Genomic DNA, 6,000 nt, shown 5'->3' with positions numbered 1-6,000 from the left:
CATAAATGGTGGACCCACAACTCCTAAGCAGGATGGCCCTGCGTTTGTTCGGTAGTGTGGCCGGTGTGTCCCCGTCCAGGTCGTTGGCTATAAAGTGTTCTAATCTTTCCACAAAAGCATCCCAATCTTCCCCCTCTGTAAAGTGCTGAAAGTTGCTGAGGTTAGACATGTTGAGCGTGTAGTTCATGATCCCGTATTCCCATCGCCAGTTGTAGTGTATGTTGGCACCTTTAGTAATGACTCCACAAGGCAGGGTATGGTACTTAAACTGTGCAGACCTGCAGTCCTTTATTAGCAGCTCCTGAGTGACGACAACAAGCTGTGTGTTCCTTTTTATACTGGGTTACCTGCCGTGTGCAGGCAACCCCTGGGTCTCCAGAAACAGCACCCTCTAGTGTACCGGTAAGGTGTGTACAGTACAAGGGTACATTCAATGTTGCATGACAGTGTTACAGACATCACACAGTGAACAGGCATGCCTACACAACATTACCCACTTCCAAAACAGCCCTACGATCATTCTTGGGTTTGGAGGGGTACCAAAGGAACTCTATCCCAGGCTTTGCAGAGTGTGCAAAGCCCCTGTGTGATTTGATAAAACTGCAGGGTGATGACATACATCTGGCATGGACTGATGCTCACACCCAGTCCGTGGCTAAATTAAAAACTGCAGTGATACAGGCTGCATGTCTGACCCCTCCCGATCCCACGCAGCCCTTTCATTTATAGGTTGGGACCACAGAACAAAGCCTCACTGCAGTTCTTTGCCAAACGCGAGCTGATCGACTCCAGCCAATCGCATATCTATCTCAAATCCTGCAGGGGACAGAAAAAATCGTATACCGCATGCAAGCGCCACCTACTGGCCGTCTTCTGGGCGGTACATCATTTTACTTTTGTTCCTGGGTTACAAGCTGCAATGCTGCACAGCGGACACACACCTCTGAAACTACTGATGAAACCTAGAGATTCGCTAGTTTCCTCACAGCGCCTCAGCAAATGGACATTGGAATTTATGGAAAGAGACATTGATATAATTTCCAAACCCACCACATTGCTGCCACAATTTCTGATCTATGAGGGGGACCCGCATGACTGTCCATTACCACTGATTAACTTTGAGATCCACCCTGTGCAGAAACAGCCCATACAGGGTGCCCCAGATGTCTACATCGAGGGGTCCTCATATCACATTGAGGGATTCCCCCCCACACCGGGTATGCTGTGATATTGCCAGAAAGAACCATCCAGCGAAGATGCAACATAAAGTCTTCACAACATGCAGAAATCGTTGCACTTCTAACCGCTGTGAAGGAAACTTCAGATAGACCCATGAATATCTGTTCAGATAGTGCCTATGCTATAGAAATCATGCTCTCCTCATCCCTATATCACAAAAAGGACTATTGTACGATAGACGGTAAGGCCCTGGTCCATGGGACCTGGTTACGCCTGCTCTGGTCATACCTTAAACAGCCAGCCCAACCCTGCTTCATAGGAAAGGTAGCAGCCCATAGAAAAGGGGGTCCACATAGTGAGGGAAATTCCAGAGCAGCCAAGGATGCTGCGATTGATGGGGAGATAGAGGATATAGTTGTTGAGCCCTGCAATGCCGTTAGCAAGGCCTCCCCAACAGATCACCTAGATTTAAAATCCCTGCAGCAGCAATACTGGCCATATGCTGTTGTAAGCGCCTGGCACGAGGAAGACAGACCCCTTCCCCAACCGACAGCCTGGGCTCCCAATACCATATTAGCCACTGCCCCTGACTCAGATGAGCAGTTGCTGATGTTCAAAAGAAAGCCAAACGCCTGCCCGGTGGTGTGTGTTCCACCAGAGGTGGGTCAGGAACTGCTCTCCCTCTTTCACTCCCACCCCACAGCAGGGCACTATTCGGCCCTGGTAACCTTCTAAAAAGTAGCATTCACATCTTGGTGGCCTTCCATGAAGGAAACAATCAATCAATATGTGGCACAATGTCTACCGTGCCTGCAGCACAATTCTCCTGCATGCACTAATCTTGGCCTTTATTTCAAAGGGGATGGAGTATAAAAGCAGGGAAGTCTTGCTACAGTTATACAGGGTATTGGTGAAGCCACACCTTGAATACTGCATACAGTTTTGGTTTCCATATTTAAAAAGGGATATTCTTACGTTGGAGGCAGTTCAGAGAAGGTTCACTAGGTTGATTCCGGAGATGACGGGGTTGACTTATGAGGAAAGGTTGAGTAGGTTGGGCCTCTATTCATTGGAGTTCAGAAGAATCAGAGGTGATCTTATCGAAACGTATAAGATTATGAGGGGGCTTGACAAGGTGGATGTAGGGAGGATGTTTCCACTGATAGGGGAGCTTGGAACTAGGGGGCATGATCTTAGAATAAGGGGCCGCCCATTCAAAACTGAGATGAGGAGGAATTTCTTCTCTCAGAAGGTTGTAAATCTGTGGAATTCGCTGCCTCAGAGAGCTGAGGAAGCTGGGTCATTGAACATATTTAAGACAGAGATTGACAGTTTCTTAACCGATAAAGGAATAAGGGGTTATGGGGAACGGACAGGGAAGTGGAGCTGAGTCCATGATCAGATCAGCCATGATCTTATTGAATGGCGGAGCAGGCTCGAGGGGCCATATGGCCTACTCCTGCTCATATTTCTTATGTTCTTATGAGCCTTGCTTCAAAGCGCGCCCACACCTCAAGGGCCATGGACTCACCTCCAGATAGACTTCATTGGGCCACTTCCACAGCTGCAAGGCAATTTTCAGCATGCCCTAGTGATGGTGCATCAATTCACTAAATGGATCGAATCATTCTCCTGCCTCTCCAAAACCGCAATCATGACAGTCAAAACACTACTGAATCATTTGTTTTGTAGGTGGGGAGTACCAGTACAAGTGGACAGCGATCAAGTTTCACACTTTATTGGTAACATTTTTACCCACCTGCAGGAAATGTTGGGGATAAAATACAAACTACAGTCATCTAAAAGGGGTCAAAAGGGGGAACAGGACCTCAAGTTAATATTTTTTTAATTCTGCACGGACCACCCCACTCAATGGGCTAACGTGCTGCCAATGTGCTTAATGGCAATGAGGTCCACATCTCATAAAACAACAGGGGTCTCCCCATATCAGGCCATGAAGTGAAGACTCATGAGAATGCCAGGCCAGTTAACACTAACAGGGATGAGTCTCCTGACAATGAAATCATCTAGTTCCAAGTGGCTGAAACAAGTGATAGGTCACACCGATCAGATGAATTGATTTGTGCCCGCCAAATTGGGGAAGTCAAGAAGACAAATTAAAAGGTACTTTGACAAGAAGGTACGTCCCTTTGAATATCAGATGTGAGACTCAGTAATTATTCCAAATTATGCGAAAAAGAACCATGCCTTTGAGCCCAGGTGGTGGGGACCGCATACAATTATAGACTGATTGAACTCCACCATTTATTTGATTCAGTTACCGGGGAAAAAGAGCGTTAAGTACAAGAAATGGTTTCACATTAATCAGTTAAAGACTGCCAAAGAGCAAATACTACACTGATTTTTTTCCCAGACCATGACACGGATCCTTATGATTGTCGGGATGATATTGGCCACGACAGAAGCTGAGGGAAGATGGAGAAGCGGGAGCTGAAGTATGACTTACGAACATCATCAATGTGCTTCGAGAAGTGACAGTACACTGAAGATACGGGAAGGAGAGGGTCTCTGCTGGAGATATTATTGTACTGTAGTGAATCCCCTACATGTGGCGTGCACCTTATGAGGTGGTGACCAAGTCAAGCCATCATTTTTTCTCTCTCTCTCTAAGTTTAAGACCCATTATACAGCGGTCATCCACCTCAGAAACATAAACAGCAGAGCTATCAGAACCCTCTCAATGTTTATGATATGTGAGCCCTGATGAGATAAATCATATGAGGAGTCAATAAGGATATTTCCCCCTCAAGATGGAGAGTCTGTAAGAATAAAAGTGTTTAGTAATGATAAAATTGATTCTGTATATGTATAAATGTTAAAAGTGTAGATTATATGGAAAGGCTGCATTGTTGAAAGAAACAAAATGGATACCTTCCCCAAGTTCATGTCTCCTGGCTGGGCAGAGCTCAAGTTATAAAGGAAGCATGGCTTTGAAACTCACCAAACTAGAAAAGATGTTAATTGGAAAGCCATTAACCTAATCAAGGCACCGGCCCTCCAGACAGACACATGTATGAGGAGAAGCCAATCAGGAACGGCCCTGGAAATAAAACCCAATCCTGAGGCTTTCTGAGAAACAATAAGTCAAGCCAAAGATTGCTGGGTCTCCTCTCTCTTTTCTTAAGCACACGGCAAAAAGCAGGACCTCTCTCTACAGACAAAGGATCAGGCCGTGTGCTTTGCCAGAGGGAAATAAAATATACCTTTTTTATTGTAACATCATTTTATCTGTTGTAATTTAAGTAGAATCAGTAGGATACTAATAGACTGCTGTTATGTTCGATAGGCAATTTGCATATGTGTTTAATAAACTTATTCCAAATTGTTTTAAAAGAATTGGTCTTGCTGTCAGTTTAATGCCAGAGATTTAGAAATCTTACATCTGGGATTATAAAGGTTTATTTTCCAAGCACTTTCCTAGTGACAATTTTAAATTGATGATCTCTCAGAGTGTATAGCCACAAATTCCAATGTTTATTAGCACTTGGCATCTTCTACCATTAACAGACTGCTATTTTTGCTTCTCCATGTATAGGGTTGACAGCACGAGATGGACATATTCAAGGTTTCATAAGAACATAAGAATTAGGAACAGGAGTAGGCCATCTAGCCCCTCGGGCCTGCTCCACCATTCAAAAAGATCATGGCTGATCTGGCCGTGGACTCAGCTCCACTTACCCGCCCGCTCCCCGTAACCCTTAATTCCCTTATTGGTTAAAAAGCTATCTATCTGTGATTTTAATACATTCAATGAGCTAGCCTCAACTGCTTCCTTGGGCAGAGAATTCCACAGATTCACAACCCTCTGGGAGAAGAAATTCCTTCTCAACTCGGTTTTAAATTGGCTCCCCCGTATTTTGAGGCTGTGCCCCCTAGTTCTAGTCTCCCCGACCAGTGGAAACAACCTCTCCACCTCTATCTTGTCTATCCCTTTCATTATTTTAAATGTTTCTATAACATCACCCCTCATCCTTCTGAACTCCAACGAGTAAAAATCCAGTTACTCAATCTATCATCATAAGGTAACCCCCTCATCATATGCCCTCCCACCTGCAACTGCCCCGCTCCTACTACCTGCCATTGGTCACCCAATGCACCAGCATTATAGGATATTGGAATCCAACAGCACATGAGGAGGCCAAATATTCTCCAAATATAGTTAAAGGATGAACTTTTTATGCATATGCATACCTATATAATAAAATGCAAATTCTTTTTCATATTTCAAATAAATGTAAAATATCCATATATACTCTGCTGCCTGTATCCTAACTTGCACAAGTCCTGTTCAGCCATCAACCCTGTGTTCGCTGACGTACATTGATTACCAGTCAATCAAAGCCTTGATTTTAAAATTCTGATCCTCGTATTCAAATCTCTCCATGGCATCTCCCCTCCTTATCTCTGTAAACTCTTCCAGATCTCTGAGAACTCTGTGTTCTTCCAACCTCGGCCTCTTGTGCCCCACCATTGGCAGCCATACCTTTGCCATCTAAGCTCTGGATTCACTTCCTTAAACCCCCTCCACCTATCTCTCCTCCTTTAAGACACTTGTTAAAGCCTACCTCTTTGACTAATCTTTCAGTCATCTGTCCTTTGGCTCAGTGTCAATTTTAGTCTGATCTTGTCCGCTTTTGTGAAGCGCTTTGGGATGTTTTACAATGTTAAAGGTACTAAAAAGGTGCTATATAAATTCAAGTTGTGTATATATATCAAGATGTGTCATTGGTGTGAAATGCATGTGGATAGGGTTGCCAACCCTTCGAGATTATCCTTGAGTGTGCAGGAATTAAAGATTAA

This window comes from Pristiophorus japonicus, chromosome 15 (genome assembly GCF_044704955.1).
Source record: "Pristiophorus japonicus isolate sPriJap1 chromosome 15, sPriJap1.hap1, whole genome shotgun sequence".
NCBI classification, from domain to species: domain Eukaryota; kingdom Metazoa; phylum Chordata; class Chondrichthyes; family Pristiophoridae; genus Pristiophorus; species Pristiophorus japonicus.
This window is presented reverse-complemented; position numbering follows the sequence as displayed.